Here is a 25624-nt window from a genome sequence, read left to right as displayed (position 1 = left end):
AAAGCTGTGGTTTTTTCGAATAGTCATGTATGAATGTGAGAGTTGGACTGTAAAGAAAGCTGAGCATCAAAGAATTGATGCTTTTAAACTGTGGTGTTGGAGAAGACTCTTGAGAGTCCCTTGGATTGCAAGGAGATCCAACCAGTTCCTCCTAGAGGAAATTAGTCCTGAATATCCATTGCAAGGACTGATGCTGAAGCTGAAACTCCAATACTTTGGCCACCTGATGCAAAGAACGACTCATTTGAAAAGACTCTGATGCTGGAAAAAATTGAAGGGAAGAGGAGAAGGGGACGACAGAGGATGAGATGATTGGATGGCATCACTGATTTGATGGACATGAGTTTGAGCAAGATCTCAGAGCTGGTGATGGACAGGGAAGCCTAGCAGCTGCAGTCCATGGGATCACATAGGGTCAGACATGACTGAGTAACTGAACTGAAATGAATTTTTCACATTGGTCCAATTTTGGCTAATGCCACCTGGATGTGACCATGAGAATATGTGAAATTCAATTAAAATCAGATTGGAAATCAAGATGGCAAAGGAGTAGGTGAACATGGAGTACATCTTTCTTCATGAATGTATCAGGAATAAATCTATATATGTAACAGTTCTCACAGAACAATGACTGAGTACTAGCAGAAGTCCATGGTCCCCAGACAGGACTATGAGGATCTATGAACGACTGGGTAGGATGAAAGAAAGAAGAATAAGGTGGATGAGAACAAACAGGGGCAGACCTGCACCCAGGGGTGGAGGAGCTCAAGCAGGGTAGAGACTCTCACATCCAAGGAAATTGACCGAGACAAGTGGAAGCATTTGAGCCTGTCAGAGGAGGGTGAAACAGCTGATCTGTGATAGTCTGAATAGAGTGACAACCACACAGAAAACTCATGCCTGTGTACCTTGGACTGTATGTGGGTCCACTGGTGTGCACGGGTGCTGGGAACTGGAGCATGGAGATTGGAGAACAATCCCAGGGTGAGGACTGCTGTTGACGGTGGGGATTTGGCTTGAGGGAAAGTGAGGAGGAAATCTGCAACAGGAGATAATCTCCCTTTGGAGACAAACTGGGCGGTCATGGAAGCAGAACACTACTGTTGAGTCACATGAAACAGATGGAGCCACCTCTTCAACCTCTCTCTCCCTATACCGAAGCACTGATAGCTGCACAGTAGAGAAGAACCATCCAGGGCAGCCATTTGAGCACCTGCTTCCAGAGGCTAGAAAAGGCTCCTAATAGAACCATATGTCCTGCAGCTGTGGCCAATGGCTTCCTCGCACAACTGGCACAACCAGGGTCATCACAATCCAAGCAGCTGTGACACCTCCATACCCTATCCTTCCTGGGGCAAACCCAAATCTTTCAGAGCAGTCTCAGGAGCAGCTCCTGTGGATGACCCCAGTGCAGAGATAGGGATAAAGCCACAACTGAGCTCCAGGGGCAAAGTGACTAATGAAGCATATAAAATCCATCCATGGAATGTAAAAGGACAATTAGTGTTCCTACAAAAGAAACCGCTCTAGCTCTGGCAGACATGGAGCTTGGAGAGAAGCACAAGCAGGAGTAGAATCAGATTAGGGTCTGAACTGTCCCCACAGGGCCCACTGCAGGTCCAGAAAACAGCCCTCCACAGCATTGGAAGGCCTTGTAGGGAGGTGGAGATGGGTTGTGGTTCACAGCAGAGGCAAGGGCAGTGACAGCTGAAATCTTAGGAAAACATTTATTATATTTTATGTTTTGGTTCACTCTCTTGTTTGTTTTGCTTGTTTTTTTTTTTCTTCCCCTTTTAATCTCTTCTTTCTCTTTTTTGCAGTTGTTGTTATTATTATCTCTATTAAGGCTTTTGGGATTTTGTAAGTCATACTTTTTGTTTCTTTTATATATTTCTACTACTTTGGCTTTCTGCTATTCTGTGTCTTTTTAAAAACATATATAGATCTCTTGTTTCTATACCTCTGTTTTAACTTTGCTTTTCTGGTTTTTGTTTGTTTGTTTGTTTTGTTTTTACCATTTTTGGCTATTTCCTGTTTTCTTGGCTTTATTCCTCTGTTGGTGCTCTGCTTCGGTTTTGCTTTCTGTTTTGTGCTTCAGTTAGTTTTGTTTTTAATTGGTTGATTTCATTTTTTTATTTCTTTTGTTGATTGAATTGCTCTCTTGTGGTTTGCTTCCTTTCATCTCTTTTAGTTTCTTGTGTATGTGTATTTGTTTTTGTTTCTCTTTCAGTGATACTGCTTTTACCATTTGTGTTTTATGATTTTTATTGTTTGCTTTTTAAAAATCCCTTTTATTATCATGACAAATGGCTTGTTTGGGGTCTTGGTTCCCCAACCAGAAATTGGCCCTGAACCTCTTGGATGGAGAGCTGAGTCCAGGACGTTAGATCATCAGAAAAGTTCTGACTGCAGGGAGTATTAATTGATGAGACATCCCATGAATGCCTCCATCTGAATCCAAGATCAGCACCACCCAACTGCATGTAGCAACCAGCACTAGATGCCTCACCCAAATGACCAGCAAGACAGGAACACAAAACCAACCGTCAGCATACAGACAATCCATAGTTACCACAAAGCACATCACCTCACATGATCCTGCCCATCAGAGGAAAAAGCTCACCTCCACGCATCAGAAGGAAGGCACAAGCCCCTCTCAACATAGAGCCTGTGCAAGCCACTGAACAAACGTCACCCACCAGGGACAGAGAACAGAAGCAAGAAGAACTGTGATACTGCAGCCTAGGGATAGGAGACCCTGAATATAATAACTCAGACAAAATGAAAAGACAGAAATATTGTGAGGCTGAAGAAACAAGACCAAATAAATGAAGAAGAACTAGGCAAGCTACCTGAAAAAGAATTCAGAGTAATGATAGTTCAGTTCAGTTCAGTCGTGTCCGACTCTTTGCTACCCCATGAATCACAGCATGCCAGGCCTCCCTGTCCACCACCAACTCCCGGAGCTTACTCAGACTCATGTCCATCGAGTAAGTGATGCCATCCAGCCATCTCATCCTCTGTCGTCCCCTTCTCCTCCTGCCCCCAATCTCTCCCAGCATGAGGGACTTATCCAATGAGTCAATGCTTCCCATGAGGTGGCTAAAGTATTGGAGTTTCAGCTTCAACATCAGTCCTGACAATGAACACCCAGGACTGATCTCCTTTAGGATGGACTGGTTGGATCTCCTTGCAGTCCAAGGGACTCTCAAGAGTCGTCTCCCAACACCAGAGTATAAAAGCATCAATTTTTCGGTGCTCATCTTTCTTCATGGTCCAACTCTCACATCCATGCATGACCACTGGAAAACCCATAGCCTTGACTAGACAGACCTTTGTTGGCAAAGTAATGTCTCTGCTTTTTAATATGCTATCTAGGTTGGTCATAACTTTCCTTCCAAGGAGTAAGAGTCTTTTAATTTCATGGCTGCAATCACCATCATTTTTTCAGAGCCCAAAAAAATAAAATCTGACACTGTTTCGACTGTTTCCCCATCTATTTCCCATGAAGTGATGGGAACAGAGGCCATGATCTTAGTTTTATGAATGTTGAGCTTTAAGCCAACTTTTTCACTCTCCTCTTTCACTTTCATCAAGAGGCTTTTCAGTTCTTCTTCACTTTCTGCCGTAAGGGTGGTGTCATCTGCATATCTAAGGTTATTGATATTTCTCCTGGCAATCTTTTTTCCAGCTTTTGCTTCTTCCAGCCCAGCATTTCTCATGATGTATTCTACATATAAGTTAAACAAGCAGGGTGACAATATACAGCCTTGAGGTACTCCTTTTCCTTTTTGGAACCAGTTTGTTGTTCCATCTCCAGTTCAAACTGTTGCTTCCTGACCTGCATATAGGTTTCTCAAGAGTCAGGTCAGGTGGTCTGGTATGCCCATTTCTTTCAGAATTTTCCACAGTTTATTGTGATCCACACAGGCAAAGGCTTTGGCATAGTCAATAAAGCAGAAATAGATGTTTTTCTGGAACTCTCTTGCTTTTTCAATGACCCAGTGGTTGTTTGGCACTTTGATCTCTGGTTCCTCTGCCTTTTCTAAAACGAGCTTGAACATCTGGAAGTTCATGGTTCACATATTGCTGAAGCCTGGCTTGTAGAATTTTGAGCGTTACTTTACTAGAGTGTGATATGAGTGCAATTATGTGGTAGTTTGAGCATTCTTTTGGATTGCCTTTCCTTGAGACTGGAATGAACACTGAACTTTCCCAGTCCTGTGACCACTGCTGAGTTTTCCAAATTTGCTGGCATATTGAGTGCAGCACCTTCACGGCATCATCTTTCAGGATTTGAAATAGCTCAACAGGAATTCCATCACCTCCACTAGCTTTGTTCATAGTGATGTTTCCTAAGGCCCACTTGACTTCCCATTCCAGGATGTCTGGCTCTAGGTGAGTGATCACACCATTGTGATTATCTGGGTCATGAAGATCTTTTCTATACAGTTCTTCTTTGTATTCTTGCCACCTCTTATTAATGTCTTCTGCTTCTGTTAGGTCCATACCATTTCTGTCCTTTATCGAACCCATCTTTGAATGGAATGTTCCCTTGGTATCTATAATTTCCTGAAGAGATCTCTAGTCTTTCCCATTCTGTTGTTTTCCTCTATTTCTTTGGATTGATCACTGACAAAGGCTTTCTTATCTCTCCTTGCTATTCTTTGGAACTCTGCATTCAAATGGGAATATCTTTCCTTTTCTCCTTTGCTTTTTGCTTCTCTTCTTTTCACAGCTATTTTCACAGCTACCTACCCAGGTAGGTAGGTGCCCAATATGCTACTGGAGATCAGTGGAGAAAAGACTCCAGAAAGAATGAATGGATGGAGCCAAAGCAAAAATAATACCCAGTTGTGGATGTGACTGGTGATAGAAGCAACATCCAATGCTGTAAAGAGCAGTATTGCATAGGAACCTGGAATGTTAGGTCCATGAATCAAGGCAAATTGGAAGTGGTCAAACAGGAGATGGCAAGAGTGAATGTCGACATTCTAAGAATCAACCAACTAAAAATGGACTGGAATGGGTGAATTTAACTCAGATGACCATTATATCTACTACTGTGGGCAGGAATCCCTTAGAAGAAATGGAATAGCCATCATGGTCAACAAAAGAGTTCAAAATGCAGTACTTGGATGCAATCTGAAAAACGACAGAATGATCTCTATTCGTTTCCAAGGCAAATCATTCAATAGCACAGTAATCCAAGTCTATGCCGCTACCAGTAATGCTGAAGAAGCTGAAATTGAGTGGTTCTATGAAGACCTACAAGACTTTTTAGAACTAGCACCCAATAAAGATGTCCTTTTCATTATAGGGTACTGGAATGCAAAAGTAGGAAGTCAAGAAACACCTGGAGTAACAGGCAAATTTGGCCTTGGAGTGTGGATTGAAGCAGAGCAAAGGCTCATAGAGTTTTGCCAAGAGAACTCACTGATCGTAGCAAGCACCATCTTCCAACAACACAAGAGAAGACTCTACACATGGACATCACCAGATGGCTAACACTGAAATCAGATTGATTATATTCTTTGCAGACAAAGATGGAGTAGCTCTATATAGTCAGCAAAGACAAGACTGGCAGCTGACTGTGGCTCAGATCATGAACTCCTTATTGCCAAATTCAGACTTTAATTGAAGAAAGTAGGGAAAACCACTAGACCATTCAGGTATGACCTAAATTAAATCCTTTATGACTATACAGTGGAAATGAGAAATAGATTTAAGTTACTAGATCTGATAGACAGAGTGCCTGATGAACTATGGACAGAGGTTCGTGACATTGTACAGGAGACAGGGATCAAGACCATCCCCATGGAAAAGAAATGCAAAAAGGCAAAATGGTTGTGTGAGGAGGCCTTACAAATAACTGTAATGATAGTAAATATATCTAAAACCTCAAAAATAGAATGGAGGAAATGCAAGAATCAATTAACACATTTTAAAATGACCTAGAAGAAATAAAGAAAAAACTAACAGAGGTGAACAACACAGTTTGTGAAATTAGAAATACTCTAGAAGGAATCAATAGCAGAATAACTGAGGTAGAAAAGCTGATAAGTGAGCTAGATGATAGAATTGTGAAAATAACTGCTGAAGAGCAGAATAAAGAAAAAATGAATGAGAAGACTTGAGGACAGTCTCAGACCTGTGGGACAATATTAAATGTACCAACATTAAAGGTATAAGCGTCTCAGAAGAGCAGAAAGAGAAAGGATCTGGAAAATCTTTCAAGAGATTATACGTGAAAATTTCCCTAACATGGGAAAGGTAAAAGTCAATCAAATGTGAGAAGCACAGAGAGTCTGATATAGGATAAACCCAAGCAGAAACACGCCCAGGCACATATTGATGAAACTAACAAAATTTAAACACAAATAAAAACAAATTAAAAGCAGTAAGGGAAATGCAGCAAATTATGTACAAGTGAATCCCCATAAGGTTAACAGCTGATTTTTCAGCAGAAACTCTACAGGCCAGAAGGGAGTGGCAGAATATATTTAAAGTAATGAAAGGGAAAAACCTAAACAAAATTACTCTACACAGCAAGGATTTCATTCAAAATTGGTGGAGAAATAAAAAGCTTTACAGACAAGCAAGAGTTAACAGAATTCCTCACCACCAAACCAGCTTTACAACAAGTGTTAAAGCGACTTCTCTAGGGAAGAAACAGAAGAGAAAGAAAAGACCTACAAAAACAACCCAGAAAAATTAAGAAAATGCCAGTAAGAACATATATGTAAATAGTTAATTTAAATATAAATGGATTAAATACTATGAGCAATTATATGCCAATAAAATGGAAAACTGGAAAGAAATAGACATATTCTTAGAAAAGTACAACATTCCAAGACTGAAACAGGAAGAAGTAGAAAATAAGAATAGACCAATCACAAGTATTGAAATAAAAATTGTGATGAAAATTTTTCCAAGAAACAAATCCTAGGGACAGATAATTTCATAGGTGAATTCTATCAAGTATTTAGAGAAGAGCTAACACCTATCCTTCTCAAACTCTTCAAAAAATTTGCAGAGAGAGGGACAATTCCAAAGTCATTCTACAAGACCTCCGTCATTCTGATAACAAAATCAAAGATATCACAAAAAAAGAAAATTACAGGCCAGTGTAACTGATGGACACTGATGCAAAACTACTCCACAAAATACTTTCAAACAAAATCAAACAGCAAATTAAAAGGATCATACACCATGATCAAGTGGCGTTTATCCTAGGGATGCAAGGATTCTTCAGTATACACAAATCAGTCAATGTTACACCATATTAATAGTGTATGATTGAAAGATAAAACCCATATGATCATCTCAATAGATGCAGAAAAAGCTTTTGACAAAATTCAACACCCATTTATGATGAAAACTCCAGAAAATGGGCATAGAAGGAACCAACCTAAATCTAATGTACACCGTATAAGACAAAACCACAGCAACCATTATTCTGAACGTTGAACAACTGAAACCATTTCCTCTAAGATCATGAAGAAGACAAAGGTGCTCTCTCTTGCCACTGTTATTTAATGTAGTTCTGGAATTCTTAGCCAGGGTAATCAGAGAAGAAAAATAAATTTAAAGATCCAGATTGAAAAAGAAGAAGTGAAACTTTAACTGTTTGCAGATGACATGATAGTATACATAGAAAATTCTAAAAATGCCACTCAAAAATTACTAGAGCTAATCAATGGATTAAGTAAAGTCCAAGGATTCAAAATTAATACACAGAAATCCCTTGCATTCCTATACACTAACAATGAAAAATCAGAGAAATTAAGGAAACAATTCCATTCATCATTGCAACAAAAATAATAAAACACCTAGAAATAAAACTACTTAAAGAGACAAAAGGTCTATATGCATAAAACTATAAGACACTGATAAAAGAAATCAAGGATAACATAAATAGATGGAGAGATATACCATATTCTTGGGCTGAATGAATCAATATTGTGAAAATGACCATACTAATCAAAGTAATGTATAGGTTGATTGCAATCTTTATCAAATTACCAATGGCATTTTTCATAGAACAAAAAAAATACAATTTATATTAAAACACAAATATCCCTGAATAACCAAAGCAATCTTGAGAAAGAAAGACAGCTGGAAGAATCAAACTTCCTGACTTCAGACTAGATAGAAAGCTCAGAGATAAACCCACATACCTATGGGCACCTTATCTTTGGCAAAGGATGCAAGAGTATACAAGGGAGAAAAAATAGCCTCTTCCATAAGTAGTGCTGGGAAAATTGGAGAGCTACATTATGGTGTTGGAAAAGACTCTTGAGAGTCCCTTGGACTGCAAGGAGATCCAACCAGTCCATCCTAAAGGAGATCAGTCCTGGGTGTTCATTAGAAGGACTGATGCTAAAGCTGAAACTCCAATACTTTGGCCACCTCATGCGAAGCGTTGACTCATTGGAAAAGACCCTGATGCTGGGAAGGATCGGGGGCAGGAGGAGAAGGGGATGACAGAGGATGAGATGACTGGATGGCATCACTGACTCGATGGATATGAGTTTGAGTAAACTCCGGGAGTTGGTGATGGACAGGGAGGCCTGGTGTGCTGCGATTCATGGGGTCGCAAAGAGTCAGACATAACTGAGCGACTGAACTGGACTGAACTGAATATGTAAAAGAATTAAATTAGAACACTTCCTAATACTATATACAAAAAGAAAGTCAAAATCGATTAAAGAGCTATATGTATGGCTAGGCACTCCAAAACTTTTAGAGGAAAACATAGGCAGAACATTCTTTGATATAAGTTGCAGCAAGATCCTCTTTGACCCACCACCTGTGCTGTGCTGTGCTTAGTCGCTCAGTCATGTCCGACTCTGTGACCCTATGAACGGTAGCCTGCCAGGCACCTCTGTCCATGGGGATTCTCTAGGCAAGATTACTGGAGTGAGTTGCCATGCACTCCTCCAAGTGATATTCCCAACCCAGGGAGCAAACCCAGGTCTATTGCATTGCAGGATTCTTTACCATCTGAGCCACCATGGAAGCCCAGCCCACCTCCTAGAGTAATGGAAATAAAAACAAAAATAATCAAATGTACAGCACAGGAAACCATAAACAAGATAAGATAACCTTCAGAATGGGATAAAGTAATTGTAGATGAATCAACTGAGAGAGGATTAATCTCTAAAATGTATAAGCAGCTCATGCAGCTCAATATCAGAAAATCTAACCAATCAAAAAATGGGCAGAAGACCTAAACAGACATTTCTTCAAAGAGGCCTTGCAGATGGCTGACAAACACATGAAAAGATGCTCAACATTGCTCACTATTAGAGAAATCCAAATCAAAGTACAGTGAGATGTCAACCTCACACTGGTCAGAATTGTCATCATCAAAAAATCTACAAATAAATTCTGGAGAGAATGTGGGGAAAAGGGGACACTCTTTCACTGTTGATAGTTATGTAAAGTGATACAGCCACTCTGGAAAACAATATGAGATCCATTAATAATTAGGAATAAATCTACCTTATGACCCAGCAATCCAGTGGGCATACACACTGAGAAAACCATAATTCAAAAAGACGCATGTACCCCAGTGTTCATAGCAGCACTATTTATAATAGCTAGAACAGATGTGATAGTTGTACCATAAAGAAGGCTGAGTGTCAAAGAATTGATGCTTTCAAACTGTGATGCTGGAGAAGACTCTTGAGAGTCCATTGGACAACAAAGAGATCAAACCAGTCAATCCTAAAGGAAATCATCCCTGAATATTCATTGGAAGGACTGATGCTGAAGCTCTAATACTTTGACACCCTGATGTGAAGAGCTGACTCATTGGAACAGACCCCGATCCTGGGAAAGACTGAGGGCAAGAGGAGAAGGGGTGACTGAGGATGAGAAGTTTGGATGACATAATTGACTCAACGGACATGAATTTGAGCAAACTCTGGGAGACAATGAAGTGTCGACAGGGAAGCCTGGTATGCTGCAGTGCATGGGGTCACAAAGAGTTGGACATGACTGCATGACTGAAGAAGAATAATAAGAACATGAAAGAGAGCTAATGTCCATTGACCGATGAATGGATAAAGAAGTCGTGGTGCACATATACAATGGAATATTGCTTGGCCATAAAAAGGTTAGAATTTGGGACACTTATACTGAGGTGGATGAGCCTAGAGCCTCTTAACACAGAGTGAAGTAAGTTAGAAAGAGAAAATCAAATATTGTTTATTAACCCATATACATGGAATCTAGAAAAATTGTACTGATGAACCTATTTGCAGAGCAGGACTAGAGAAACAGATGTAGAGAACAGAGTTGACACAGCAGGGGAAGGAGAAGCTGGGATTAATTGGGAGAGTAACATTGAATGTGTATACTACCATGTGTAAAATAGATAACTAGTGGGAAGTAGATGTATAGCACAGGGAACTCAGTTCAGTACTCTGTAATGACCTAGAGAGGTAGGATAGGGAGATTCGAGGGAGGCTTAAGAGGGAGGGAATATATGTATATGTAGCACTTATTCATGTCACTGTACAACAGAAACCAACACAGCTTTGTAAAGCAGTTATCCTCCAGTTAAACATAAATTAAAAAAAATAAAAATAAAAAAGAGCTTTGGGCTAGGAATTTTATGTTTTGATGTGATCTCAGGCATTTCTCCTTTTATCCCATTGTAAATGAAAGCCACAATGCCTAAGGATGTAGAGGTACAGATGTTAAAAACGAGTTCAAACATGAGTGTGGATGAATTAAAGAGGCCAACATTATAGAATACCTTTTAAGTGTCTAAGATTATTTCCCATAATTTTAAAAAGGAAATGTAGTTTTTTATTTGTCTCTGTTTTTCAACCTCAGATATATAGAATTGAGTTCATCACATGTACCTCACTCATGGTGTGTTACCATCATTGATCAATGCCAGGCCATCTTTCATTTATCATCGTACCTTGGAGATACTGTTCCAGAGCACAGCAATGAAATGAGTATCACAATAAAACAAGTCACATTTATCTTTTTTTGTTTCTCAGTGCATGTAAAATTTTGTTTATACTATATTTTAGTCTACTAAGTGTGTGATAAAGCATTTTATCTAATAAAACAGTGTATATACCTTAATTTAGATATACTTTATTATTTAAGGGCTTCCCTGATACCTCAGTTGGTAAGGAATCGCCTGAAATGCAGGAGACCCTGATTCGATTCCTGGATCAGGGAGATCTGCTAGAGAAGGGAGAGGCTATCCACTCCAATATTCTTGGGCTTCCCTTGTGGCTCAGCGGGTAAAAAATCTGCCTGCAATGTGGGAGACCTGGATTCGATCCCTGGGTTGAGGAGATCCCCTGGAGAAGGGAAGGGCTACCCACTCCAGTATTCTGGCCTGGAGAGTGCCATGGTCTGTATAGTCCATGGGATTACAAAGAGTCGGACATGACTGAGCGACTTTCACTTTCACTTTATTATTTAAAACTTGCTAGACATCATCTGAGCCTTCAGCAATTCATAGTTTTCTTGCCTTGATGTTGGTGGTTACTGACTGATCAGGGTTACTAAAGGCTTTGGTAATTTCCTAAAATAAGACAACAATGAAATTTGCCACACTGATTGACTCTTTCTTTCGTGAACAATTTCTTTGTAGCATACAGTGCTATTTGATAGCATTTTATACACTTTAGAACTTCTTTCACAAGTAGAGCCAACCGTCTCAAATCCTGCCGCTGCTTAATCAGTTGTTTATATAATACTCTAAATCCTTTGCTGTAATTTCAAGAATCTTCACAGCTCCTTCACCAAGAGTCATTTCCATCTCCAGAAACCATATTTTTTGCTCATCCATAAGACGCATCTCCTCCTTTGTTAAAGTTTTATTGTGAGATTGCAGCAATTTAGTCAAATTTTGGGGGATAACTTTTCTGTTTTATTGAAGAATAGTTAATTTGCAATGTTGTATTTCAAGCATATTTCAAAGTGATTCAGTTATACACACACACATATGTACATTCTTTTTCAAATTCTTTTACACTGTAAGTTATTACAAGATATTGAGTATAGTTCCATATGCTATACAGCGGGTCCTTCTTGTTTAACTATTTTATATATAATGGTGTATATATGTTAATGCCAAACTCCTAATTTGTCTCTCCTCCTCTCCCACTGTTCCATTGTCCCTTTTGGTAATAATAAGTTTGTTTTCTATTTCTGAGTCGATTTCTGTTTTGAAAATACATTCATTTGTATCATACAAGTGATATCATGTAATATGTGTCTTTCTCTGACCTACTTCACTTAATACAATAATTCAGTCACATCTTTAGCCCCCACTTCAAATTCTGGTGTTCTTGATATTTCCATCACATCTGCAGTTACTGAAGTCTTGATCCCCTTAAAGTCATTCGTGATGATTAACTTCCAAACTCCTGATAATGTTGATATTTTGTTCTCTTCCCATGAATCATGAATGTCCTTAGTGGTACCTAGAATGGTGTATCCTTTCCAGAAGGATTTCCACTTACTTTGAACATATCCATCAGATAATCACTATCTATGGCAGCTATAGCCTTACAAAATATATCTCTTAAATAATAGGCTCTAAAAATCTGAATGATTTCTTGATATATGGGCTGCAGAAGGGATGTTGTGTTAGCAGATTTAAAACAACATGAATCATGTACACATTCATCGGAGTTCTTGGTTGACTGGGTGCAATTTTAGTGAGTAATAATATATTTTTGAGACTGTTTTTTATTAAACAGCAAAGCATGACTGCAACACAATTTTAAATGTTTGAAAATTATGTCAGAGTTGAAAAATGTTTATGTATGACTATTACATATTCATACAGCTAAAGCCATCAAATCTTACACCAATACAAACATAAGATTATTCCATCATTAGCTTAAAATTTAATAACCATAAACTATATTAGTGGATCTCTTTTCCTATTTAGCATTTTAACATTACTTCTGATACCAGTTTCCTTATCAAATGGAATCTACAAAGTAAATTAACAAACAAACAAACAATGAACTGTTAACTGACTAAAACTGTAAACCAGTAGTTGTGTTTACAGAAAATTCTGGCAGTAGCGTGATAAAATACTGAGGAAGCATCAATTAGTATACATGTAAAGTTCTCCCATTTTGTTCATGATTTTGATACTAATATACTCTTAAGGGACTTTGCCAAGTTGATCTGCTAATTATTAAACCTGAGACCAAACTTTATTTTCTTCCAAGTGTGGTTTATATAAGGCTAACCAAACTTAATCCATTTTCTTATATAGTCCCCCCACAATCTAATCTGTGCTAGAGATAACAGAAATCTTGAGTAAAAACATTTGGAGTTGGTTATAGGTACTTACCAAGTGCTTTTCCCAGCCTATTTATATTTTTCTGCAAAATTTTATATTTCAAAGAAACAACAACCAGAGCTCATCTTTTTAGATACCACATAGGTTATTTTGTGCAAAGGAAGTTTTTAACAACAAATCTTCCCAATATGATAATTCAAAGAAAAATCTTCATTTTTAGAGTCTCCATTTTCAATTGATTAAAGAGAAACCAACTATCCTATCTTACTACTAAACATAACAAATAAGCCCTAAATAAGAAAGTATTTTATTTTGGTTAATTTTCAGCAATTAGAAGTTTTGATTCCTCTCCTAGATGAGTAACTACTGAAATTACTTTTTACAAATGTGAAACCATTTTTTTCCTTAGAGGAAGGAAAATGGGAAGAAAGCAAACAGAGAAGAGGCACACAGTGGTGGACAGGGTACAGAAAGGTGTGCATTCAGTATAATTTTGGTCACTTTGTTGCAACAAGGTTTTTATTTTCTTGTGTGTCTATGTCTACAGTAAAAGAGAAAGCTAAACCTATAAATAAAAGCAAATTTGATATAACATTCATTTTCAAGTATCATAAATTTATGCATTACTAATTGTAAAGTCTCTACAATACATTTGCATGTTTTCATAGACTAACATAATACACAAACTCATAGAAGTCTTCTGTTATGCTTTTAATTTTGCCCAGATCTGGCATGTTTATAAATACTCAGTGAAGCCACAAATGATAGTCCTATAACTTTTGGAATCTATCCAAGTTTTAAAGGAAAAAAGATCAGCAGCAATTCCACAGAGACATAATGGATATCAATCCCTTACTTCTTTTGCTTTTTCTTTCAGTTGTTTGAAAAACACTAGACTCTGTCATGAGGTTTTCTATATATTGTCTAAGAACTGGATTTTCTGATTTTAGCTTCAGATTTTCTTCCCTAACTGCATCTACTCTTGCAGAGAGGTCTTCAAGTGTGTGGGGGAAATTCAACCCTTGATTAATAAGTAATGTTTTTTCCTCTAATTCCACCTAATTTTCAGCATCAACTGCATCTATGTCAGCATTCATCGTCTTAAGTAACATATTTTCAGGTCTTGGATACAGAATTCTTGATGAGTGGTCTGCCGTTTGAGGTGCTGGCAGGGGGAGGAATTAGGAGGACACCTCAGGCCTGGACACTTGGAATAACTGGCACCTGAGCAATAATATTTTGAAAGGAATCTTTTTCTGAATAGTAGGTCTCAACAGTGGGTTTAAAATATTCAGTGAACCATGTTGTAAACGGATGTGGTATTGTCCAGGTTTTTTGTTCCATTTATAGAGCACAGAGTATACATAGTATAATGCTTAAAGGCCCTAGGATTTTCGGAATTTAAATGAACATTGACTTCAATTTAAAAATACAAGCTGCATTAGGTCCTAACAAGAGAGTCAATATGTCCTTTGAAATCTGAAGCCAGGCACTGACTTCTTTCTAGCTCTGAAGTTGCTAGATAGCATCATCTTCCAAAATAAGGTTGTTTCATCTACACTGAAGATTTATCGTTTAGTGTAGCCACCTTTACTTATTATTTTAGCTAGGTCTTCTGGATAATTTGTTGTATCTTCTATTAATACATTTACACTTGCTGCTTTACCTTGTACTTTTATGTTGTGGAGAACAAATTTGGAAAACTCAGCAGTGGCCACAGGACTGGAAAAGGTCAGTGTTCATTCCAGTCCCAAAGAAAGACATTGCCAAGGAATGCTCAGACTACCACAAAATTGCACTCATCTCACATGCTAGTAAAGTAGTGCTCAAAATTCTCCAAGCCAGGCTTCAACAGTACATGAACCATGACTTCCAGATGTTCAAGCTGAATTTAGAAAAAGCAGAGGAACCAGAGATCAAATTGCCAACATCTGTTGGATCATAGAAAAAGCAAGAGAGTTGCAGAAAAGCATCTATTTCTGCTTTATTGGCTATGCCAAAGCCTTTGACTGCGTAGATCACGAAAAACTGTGGAAAATTCTGAAAGAGATGGGAATACCAGACCACCTGACCTGCCTCTTGAGAAGTCTGTATGCAGGTCAGGAAGCAACAGTTAGAATTGGACGTGGAACAGCAACCTTGTTCCAAATCAGGGAAGGAGTATGTCAAGGCTGTATCTTGTCACCCTGCTTATTTAACTTGCATGCACAGTACATCATGAGAAACACTGGGCTGGATGAAGCACAGGCTGGAATAGAGATTTCTAGAAGAAATATGCAGATGACATGCATATCAGATATGCAGATGACACCACCCTTATGGCAGAAAGCAAAGAAGAACTAAAGAGGCTCTTGATGAAAGTGAAAGAGGAAAGTGAAAAAGTTGGCTTAAAACTGAATATTCAGAAAACTAAGATCATGGCATCTGATCCCATCACTTCATGGCAAATAGATGGGGAAACAGTGACAGGCTTTGTTTTGGGCTCCAAAATCACTGCAGATGGTGACTGCAGCCATGAAATTAAAGGACACTTACTCCTTGAAAGAAAAGTTATGACCAAACTAGACAGCATATTAAAAAGCAGAGACATTTAATTTGCCAACAAAGGTCCATCTAATCAAAGCTATGGTTTTTCCAATAGTCTTGTATGGATGTGAGAGTTGGACTATAAAGAAAGCTGAGCACCGAAGAATTGATGCTTTTGAACTGTGGTGTTGGAGACGACTCTTGAGAGTCCCTTGGACAGCAAGGAGATCCAACCAGTCCATCCTAAAGGAAATCAGTCCTGAATATTCATTGGAAGGACTTATACTGAAGCTGAAGCTCCAAGACTTCGGCCACCTGATGTGAAGAGCTGACTTATTTGAAAATACCCTGATGTTGGGAAAGATTGAAGGCAAGAGGAGAAGGATGCCAGAGAATGAGATGGTTGGATGGCATCAGTGACTCAATGGACATGAGTTTGAGTAAACTCCGAGAGTTGGTGATGGACAGGGAGGCCTGGCATGTTGCAGTCCATGGGATCACACAGAGTCGGACATAAGTGAGTGACTGAGCTGAACTGAAATAAACTGATGGCTTCTTTCCTTAGACCTCATGAATCAACCTCTGCTAGCTTCACTCTTCTGCAGCTTCCTCTCTCAGCCTTTGAAGACTTGAAGAGAGTTCGAGTCTTTCCCTGGATTGTGCTTTGGTTTTAGGGAATGTTGTGACTGGCTTGATCTTCTATCCAGAGTTCTCAAACATTCTCCATATTAGCAATAAGACTGTTTATCTTTATTATCATTCGTGTGACTACTGGAATAGCACTCAATTTCCTTCAAGATCTTTTTCTTTCAGTTTATAACTTGGCTAACTGGTTGACCCAAGAGGCTTAGCTTTTGGCCTATCGCAGCTTTTGATGTAACTTTCTCATTAAGCTTGGACAGAGATTCGTGGCATTGTACAGGAGGCAATGATCAAGACCATCCACAAGGGAAAAAAATTCGGTTGTCTGAGGAAAGGAAAAAGGTTGTCTGAGGAGGCCTTATAAATAGCTGAGAAAAGACGAGAAGTTAAAGGCAAAGGAGAAAAGGAAAGATATACCCATCTGAATGCAGGATTATAAAGAATATCAGGGAGAGATAAGAAAGCCTTCCTCAGTGATCAATGCAAAGAAATAGAGGAAAACAACAGAATGGGAAAGACTAGAGGTCTCTTCAAGAATATTAAGAGATACCAGGGAATATTTCATGCAAAGATGGCACAATAAAGGACAGAAACAGTATGGACCTAACAGAAGCAGAAGATATTAAGAAGAGGTGGCAAGAATACACAGAAGAACTGTGTGAAAAAGATCTTCACAACCCAGATAGCCACAATGGTGTGATCACTCACCTAGAGCCAGACATCCTTGAATGCAAAATCAAGTGGGCCTTAAGAAGCTTCACTACGGACAAAGCTAGTGGAGGTGATGGAATTCCAGCTGAGCTATTTCAAGTCCTAGAAGATGATGCTGTGAAAGTGTTACACTCAATATACCAGTGAATTTGGAAAGCTCAGCAGTTTCCACAGGAGTGGAAAAGGTCAGTTTTCATTCTAATCCCAAAGAAAGGCAATGCCAAAGAATGTTGAAACTATAGCACAGTTGTACTCATCTCACATGCTAGCAAAGTAATCTCAAAATTCTCCAAGCCAGGCTTCAGCAGCACATGAACCAAGAACTTCCAGATGTTCAAGCTGGATTTAGAAAAGGCAGAGGAACCAGAGAGCAAGTTGCCAACATCCGTTGGAGCATAGAAAAAGCAAGAGAGTTCCAGAAAAACATGTACTTCTCTTTTGTTGACTACACCAAAGCCTTTGCCTGTGTGGATCACGAAAAACTGTGGAAAATTCTTAAAGAGATGGGAATACCAAAGCACCTTACCTCCCTTCTGAAAAATCTGTATGCAGGTCAAGAAGCAATAGTTAGAACTGGACATGGAACAACAGATTGGTTGCAAATTGGAAAAGGAGTACGTCAAGGCTGTATATTGTTCCCCTGCTTATTTAACTTATATGCAGAGTACATCATGTGAAATGCCAGGCTGGATGAAGCACAAGCTGGAATCACGACTGCCAGGAGAAATATCAATAACTTCACATACACAGATGACACCACCCTTATGGCAGAAAGTGAAGAAGAACTGAAGAGCCTCTTGATGAAAGTGAAAGAAGAGAATGAAAAAGCTGGCTTAAAACTCAGAATATAAAAACTAAGGTCATGGCATGTGGTACCATCACTTCATGGCAAATAGATGGGGAAACAGTGGAAAAAGTGGCAGACTTTACATTCTTGGATCCCAAAATCACTTCAGATGGTGACTGCAGTCATGAAGTTAAAAAAAGCTTGCTCCTTGGAAGAAAACTTATGACCAACCTAGACAGCATATTAAAAAGCAGAAACATTACTTTCTGACAAAAGTCCATCTAGTCAAAGCTATGGTTTTTCCAGTAGTCATGTATTGATATGAGAGTTGGAGTATAAAGAAAGCTGAGCGCCAAATAATTGATGGTTTTGAACTGTGGTGTTGGAGAAGTCTCTTGATAGTCTCTTGGATTGCAAGGAAATCCAGCCAGTCTGTCCTAAAGGAAATCAATCCTGAATATTCACTGGATGGACTGATGCTGAAGCTGAAACTCCAATACTTTGGCCACCTGATGCGAAGAACTGACTAATTTGAAAAGACCCTCATGATGGGAAAGACTGAAGGCAGGAGAACGGGATGACAGAGGATGAGTTGGTTGGATGGCATCACTGACTCGATGGATATGAATTTGAGCAAGCTCCAGCAGTTGGTAATGGACAGGGAAGCCTGACGTGCTGTGGTCCATAGGGTTGCAAAGAGTGAGACAAGACTGAGCAACTAAACTCAACTGAATATTTGAATATATCCTTCAAAACATGATGGAGTTGCCTGAATTTGTATTTAGGTAACTAGTGATATCTTCAGTATTTCAATCTGTTTCTTATTTTTTCACTAAGCAGTGTACTTTTTGGATCTATTCATGTTGCTATGTTTACCTCTAACCTATTGCTCCTTTTCTTGTTCACATATTAACTTGTGTCCTACTCTTTGGGACTCCATGAACTGTAGCATGCTACGCTCCTCTGTCCTCCACTGTCTCCCGGAGTTTGCTCAAATTCATGTCCATTGAGTCAGTGATGCTATCTAAGGACCTCATCCTCTGCCATCCCCTTCTCCTTTTGCCTTCTGTGTTTCCCACCATCATTCTTTTCCAATGAGTTGACTCTTCGCATCAGGTGGCCAAAGTATTGGAGCTTCAACTGCATGAACAGTCCTTCCAATGAATATTTAGGTTTGATTTTCTTTAGGATTGACTGGTTTGATTTCCTTGCTGTCCAGGAGACTCTCAAGAGTCTTCTTCAGCACCACAAGCAGAAGGCATCAATTCTTTGGTGCTCAGCTTTCTCTATGGACTAACTCTCACATACATACATGACTACTGGAAAAGCCATAGCTTTGATTATATGGACCTTGGTTGGCAAAGTGATATCTCTGCTTTTTAACATCCTGTGTGGGTTTGTCATAGATTTCCATCCAAGGAGCAAGAGTCTTTTAATTTCATGGCTGCAGTCACTGTCCACAGGGATTTTGGAGCCAAGAAAAGAAAAATCTGTCTGCCTCCACATTTTCCTCTTCTATTTGGCATGAAGAGATGGGACCAGATGCCATGATCTTAGTTTTTTGAATGTTGTGTTTTAAGCCAGCTTTTTCCACTCTCCTCTTTCACCCCCATCAAGAGTCTCTTTAGTTCCTCTTCAATTTTTGCCGTTAGAATGGTATCATCTGCATATCTGAGGTTATTGATATTTCTTCTGGCAATCTTGATTTCAGCTTGTGATTCATCCAGCCAAGCATTTTGCACAGATGTACTCTACTTAAGTTAAATAAGCAGGGTGATGATATACAGCCTTGACATACTCCTTTCCCAATTTGGAACCAGTCCATGTCCGGTTCTAACTGTTGCTTCTTCACCCTCATACAGTTTTCTCAGGAGACAGGTAATGTGGTCTGGTACTCCCATCTCTTTTAGAATTTTCCAGTTTGTTTTCATCCACACAAAGGCCTTAGTCTAATCAATGAAGCAGAATTTTCTCTGGAATTCTTTTGCTTTCTCCATGATTCAGTGAATAATGGCAATTTGATCTCTGTTTCCTCTGCCCTTCAAAACCCAGCTTGTACATCTGGAAGTTCTTGTTTCATATACTGCTGAAGCCTGGCTTGAAAGATTTTGAACAAAACCTTGCTAGGATATGAAATGAGTGCAATTGTACAGTAGTTTGAACATTCTTTCACATTGTCCTTTGGGATTTGAATGAAAAATAACCTTTTCCAATGCTGTGGCCACTAATGAGTTTTCCAAATTTGTGGCATATTGAGTGCAGCACTTTAACATCATCATATTTTAGGATTTGAAATAGCTCAGCTAGAATTCTATCATCTCCACTAACTTTGTTTGTAGTAATACTTCCTATGGCTTACTTGTCTTCACATTTCAGGATGTCTGGCTCTAGTTGAATGACCACACTATTGTGGTTATCTGGGTCATCAAGACCTTTCTTGTACAATTCTCGTGTATATTCTTGCCACCTCTTATCCTCTTCTGCTTCTGTTAGGTCCTTACTGTTTCTGCTCTTTATCGTGCTCATCCTTGCAACAATTTTCCCTTGATATCACTAATTTTATTGAAGAAATCTCTAGTCTTTCCCATTCTATTGTTTTCCTCTATTTCTTTGCATTGTTCATATAAGAAGGCCTTCTTATCTCTCCTTGCTATCCTCTCGAACTCTGCATTCAGTTGAGTATATCTTTCCCTTTCTCCCTTGTCTTTCACTTATCTTCTTTTCTCAGCTAATCGTAAAGCCTTCTCAGACAAACATTTTGCCTTGAATTTCTTTTCCTAGGGGATGATTTTGGTCACTGCCTCCTGGTGCAGTTTTACCAACCTTCGTCCATAGTTCCGCAGACACTCCGTCTACCAGATCTAATTCCTTGATTCTATTTGTCACCTCTACTGTGTAGTAATAAGGAATTTGATTTAGGTCATACCTGAATGGCCTAGTTTTCCCTATTTTCTTCAATTTAAGCCTGAGTTATGCAATAAGGAACTCATGATCTGAGCCACAGTCAGCTCCAGGTCTTGTTTTTGCTGACTGTATAGAAGAAGTTCTGCATCTTTGGCTGCAAAGAATATAATGTGATTTTGGTATTGACTTTCTGGTTACATCCATGTGTAGAGTCATCTCTGTGTTATTGCAACAGAGTGTTTGCTATAACCAGTGTGTTCTCTTAGCAAAACTCTATTATCCTTTGCCCTGCTTCATTTTGTATGCCAAGGCCAAACTTGCCTGTTTTGGAAGTATCTCTTGACCTCCTACTTTTGCATTCCAATAACCTATGATGAAAAGGATATATTCTTTGATGTTCTAAAAAGTGTTGTAGGTCTTCATAGGGCTGGTCAACTTTAGCTTCTTCAGCATTAGTGTTTGGGGCATAGACTTGTATTACTGTGATGTTGAATGGTTTGCCTTGGATATGAACCAAGATTATTCTGTCATTTCTGAGATTGCACCCAAGTACTGCATTTCAGACTCTTTTGTTGACTATGAGGGCTATTCCATTTCTTCCAAAGGATTCTTGCCCACAGCAGTAGATATAATGGTCATCTGAATTAAATCCACCCATTGCTTCTAATACCTGCTTAATGCTGTACTACATCTTGAATTATGTATTCTCCTTGTGATGAAAAAATTGCACCCAAGTACTGCATTTCAGACTCTTTTGTTGACTATGAGGGCTACTCCATTTCTTCCAAAGGATTCTTGACCACAGAAGTAGATATAATGGTCATCTGAATTAAATCCACCCATTGCTTCTAATACCTGCTTAATTCCACAGTACATTTTGAATTATCTATTCTCCCTGTGATGAAAATGTTCTGTATTGTATGTGTCCTCTTTAGGACCTATATGAAAACTTCTTTGGGTTCATTTTCAGGAATAGAATATCTGGATCATGGAGTGTACTTTGTTACTTTTAATTATGTAGTACCAGATTGATCTCCAGAGTGATCTCAATCTGTCTATACCCTGTCACCCCCTGACAGTTGTAACAGATGAGGGTTCTTTTATCCCCAACACCCTACTGACATGTGGCATTTTCTAGCCTTCCAGTTTTTTCCAGTCTTACAGACTTAAAGAAATATCTTGTAGTTTTAATTTTCACTTATGTAATTACCAGTATTTTGAGTGTCTCTTCATGGTTCTATGCCTATTGGATTTCCTATTCTGTAACTTGCCTGTTCTTATATTTTTGCCCAGTTTTTTATTAGAGCTTCTGTATTTTTTTCATTGAATTACAGGAGTCCCTTATATAGTCTAGATAATGATCTATTGTTAGTTTTAGACATTTTATATATTTTCTCCCATTCTGTTATTGATTGATTTTTCAAGTCTTTTCCTGTCTCTCGATCTGACATATTTTGCATTTTCTAGTAACTTTATAGTTTTTATTCTTACATATAGATATATCTAGATTACACTTTTGCATATGGTAATACATAGGGATCTAGTTTTATTTTTCTTCATGTATTGATACAGTTTTCCCCACACATTTGCTAAGTACTTATATCTTTTGTTCATAATTAGTAGTGCCACGTTTATCCTATATGAAGTGCCCATTCATACACAAGTTTGCCTTTCAACTGTGAGCCTTTATCAATGATCTATTTGTATAGTTTTTTACTAGTACTTCAAGCTTTCTTTTTTTTTACCCTATTACTTTGGGTATATCTTAATATCTAGTAGAGCAGATCTTCCTTTCTTCACTCTTCTCTTTTAAGATTTATTTAGCTATTTATGGGGTTATAGTCTTCTATTTAAAAATTTAGAATAAATGTATGGAAATCCATTTTGAAATTTAACTGAAATTGCATTGAATTTATAGATTAATTTGGACAATAATTTCCATCTTTATAAAATTAAGTTACCCCATCCAAGAGAATGGATGCCTCTTCATTTCTTTAAGTTGTCTTCAATTTCTTATATTAGAGTTTTAAAGTTTTCTCTGTAAAAGTATCATATATGCTTGATTGGGCTAATTCCTGGATTCTACATGGTGTTGTTGCCACTGTGAATGGTGTTTTATTTATGGTCATTGCTTGTATAGAGAAACATTTGAGTTTTGTAGATTGACATTTTATCTAGAAACCTTGCTGAATTCTAATAGTTTGCTGATTCTTTTTTTTTTTTTTTTCTTTGTAGAAAGAAAAAACCTTTGTTGGGAAGGTTATCTTTCAGTAAATGGTGCCAGATACAGTGTTTGACTTTCAGTCCTTGTATTTCTTACTTTCCCCCCTCTTTTTTTCTTATTGTATTGACTAGGATATTTAACGGAGAAGGCAATGGCAACCCACCCCAGTACTCTTGCCTGGAAAATCCCGTGGACAGAGGAGCCTGGTAGGCTACAGTCCATGGGGTCGCAAAGAATCGGACACAACTGAGTGACTTCACTTTCCCTTTTCACTTTCATGCGTTGGAGAAGGAAATGTTAACCCATGCATTGGAGAAGGAAATGTCCTTGCCTGGAGAATCCCAGGGACGGCGGAGCCTTGTGGGCTGCCGTCTATGGGATCGTACAGAGTCAGACACGACTGAAGTGACTTAGCAGCAGCCGCAGCAGGATATTTAAAAGAGTAGCAGTGATAGATAGGTCCACTTTATCTTGTTTGTGATTTTTAAGTAAAGCATTTAGTTTCTCCATTACACATGACATTCTTTGTAGGCTTTTAATATATAATCTTTACCAAGTTGTGGATGTTTACTTCTGTTCCTAATTCACTAAGGGTTAGCATCATAAATAAAAGTGAACTCAAAAGGATTTTTCTCTATCAGTTGAGGTAAATCATTTGATTTTTCTCTTTTAATTTATTCATGTGATGTATTCCTTTGAAGTTTTTTAGTGTTGAACTCTCTTTGCTTCCTTGAGTTAAATTTACCTGATCAAATGAATATATTTTTGAAAATATATTGTTGATTCACTAAATAATTTTATTTGAATTTTTTTCTATATTTCATAAGTGAAATGGTATAAATTTTCATCTCTTATAGTTGTCTGTTTTGTTTTAGAATTAAGATTATGCTAGCCTCATAAATAAAATAGACTAACTGTCATTCTTTTTCTAACACTGGAATCAATTGTATAAGATAGTTTGTTTCATGGAAGTTTGGTAGATTTAACTATCAAATCCCTTTGGACCTAAGGGATTTTCCTTGGAATTTTTTCATTTCATGTAGGTTTTTCAATGTATTAGCATATTGTTCGTAATATTCTCATTTAAAAAAATTTGTTACATTGTTTTTCCTTTTACATTCTGTATTTTGTGTATCTGCCTCTTCCCATCTTTTTTTCCTGGTCAGTCTTCTCAAAGATCTATTAACCTTTTTATAGAATTAAATTCTAATTTTGTTTATCTTTTCTGTTGTTTATTTTTTGGTGTGTATGTGGGGGGTGATTATCTGCTTTTTAATTTCTGTGATTTGTCTTTTTTCTCTGTTCTTTTGCTTTCTTCATTGTATTGGATGATTAACTAGTTTATTAATATTTCTTGTTTCATAATAAGTGTACTTAAAGCTGTACATTTCCTTCTTAGTTATGCTTCAACTGTGTCCCACAATTTTTCATTTGTTGTGTTTTATTATTTTTCAATTTTACATATTTATTAATTCATTTATGGTTTGCTTTTAACCCAAGGCTAATTTAATAATATGGTATTTGTTTCCTAATATATGCTAACTTTGTCTATTATTCTGTTATTAATTTCTAATGTCATTGTATCATGGTTTAAGAATGCAGACTGTGTGATATCAAGCTTTGGAATTTATTGAGTCTTCCTTTACAGACATTGTCATGATGTCTTTTTATAAGTGTTTTATTATTTGTCTTGAATGATTTTATGTTCTTTATTTGTTGGATATAGAGTTCTCTGTATATCTAATAACTTGAAATTTGTAGTTGTACTGTAAAGTATTCTGTATCTCTATTCATCTTTGTTTTTTGTTTTTGCATGTTTAATCTATCAATTCCTAACTAAAGTGTTAAAATAGCCAAGTGTTTCCTTTGTCTCTGCAATTCTGCTATAAGCAAGTACATGATGCAAGATGTATTTTGTCCTGTTGTTCTTTGTCTCTTAATTCTCTTTTGTCAGATTTTAAGAATGCTACTCAAGCTTTGTTCATATTTGTCTAGTATATCTTTCCCATCTTTTTATTTTCAACTTGTTTACATCTCTTTATTTTAGGTATATATCTTTTAGACTGAGTATTTTTGAGTATTTGTTTTAATTCACTTTACAAGTCTGTCTTTCAATTAGTAAGTTTAATTTGTATATATTTTTTGTGATTTCTCTTGTATTAGGACTTATTTCTGGCATTTAATTTTATAATTTCCATTTATGGTACCCTTTTGGGTTTTTTTTTTTCTTTCTACTTTCCATTGGGATAAATCAACTTTCTCCTGCTTTTTAGAAAGTTATATATTCTACTTTCTTGCATTTTAACATAAGATCTTAAACTTAAGATCTAATCTCATGTTATTTACCCCTATTGATTTTTCCATATACAATAACTGCCACTTCCCTCCAATAAGATTAGTACCTTGTCCATGTCCTATTTATCTTCTACACACATCTACCCCATCATAGTAACATCATCTAGAATTTTAATCCTTCTTAGAATCCATGTTTCCCTCTCACTTTTATAGTTTCTTCATGGTTGATTTAGGG

At 37.7% G+C, this 25624-nt stretch overlaps 1 protein-coding gene and 1 pseudogene across 3 annotated transcripts in view; one reads left to right on the top strand and one right to left on the bottom strand.

Annotated features, from left to right (window-relative positions):
* The window catches only part of MTMR8 (myotubularin related protein 8), a 227697-nt gene that overhangs the window by 39511 nt on the left and 162562 nt on the right, over window positions 1-25624 (top strand). The window lies entirely within an intron of this gene.
* LOC136153805 (short coiled-coil protein B pseudogene) lies at window positions 13798-14397 on the bottom strand (annotated as a pseudogene).

Source organism: Muntiacus reevesi, chromosome X (assembly GCF_963930625.1).
Source record: "Muntiacus reevesi chromosome X, mMunRee1.1, whole genome shotgun sequence".
In the NCBI taxonomy this organism is placed as follows: Eukaryota; Metazoa; Chordata; class Mammalia; order Artiodactyla; family Cervidae; genus Muntiacus; species Muntiacus reevesi.
The sequence above is the reverse complement of the archived record's forward strand: the minus strand, read 5'-3'. Positions and strand labels throughout refer to the sequence as shown.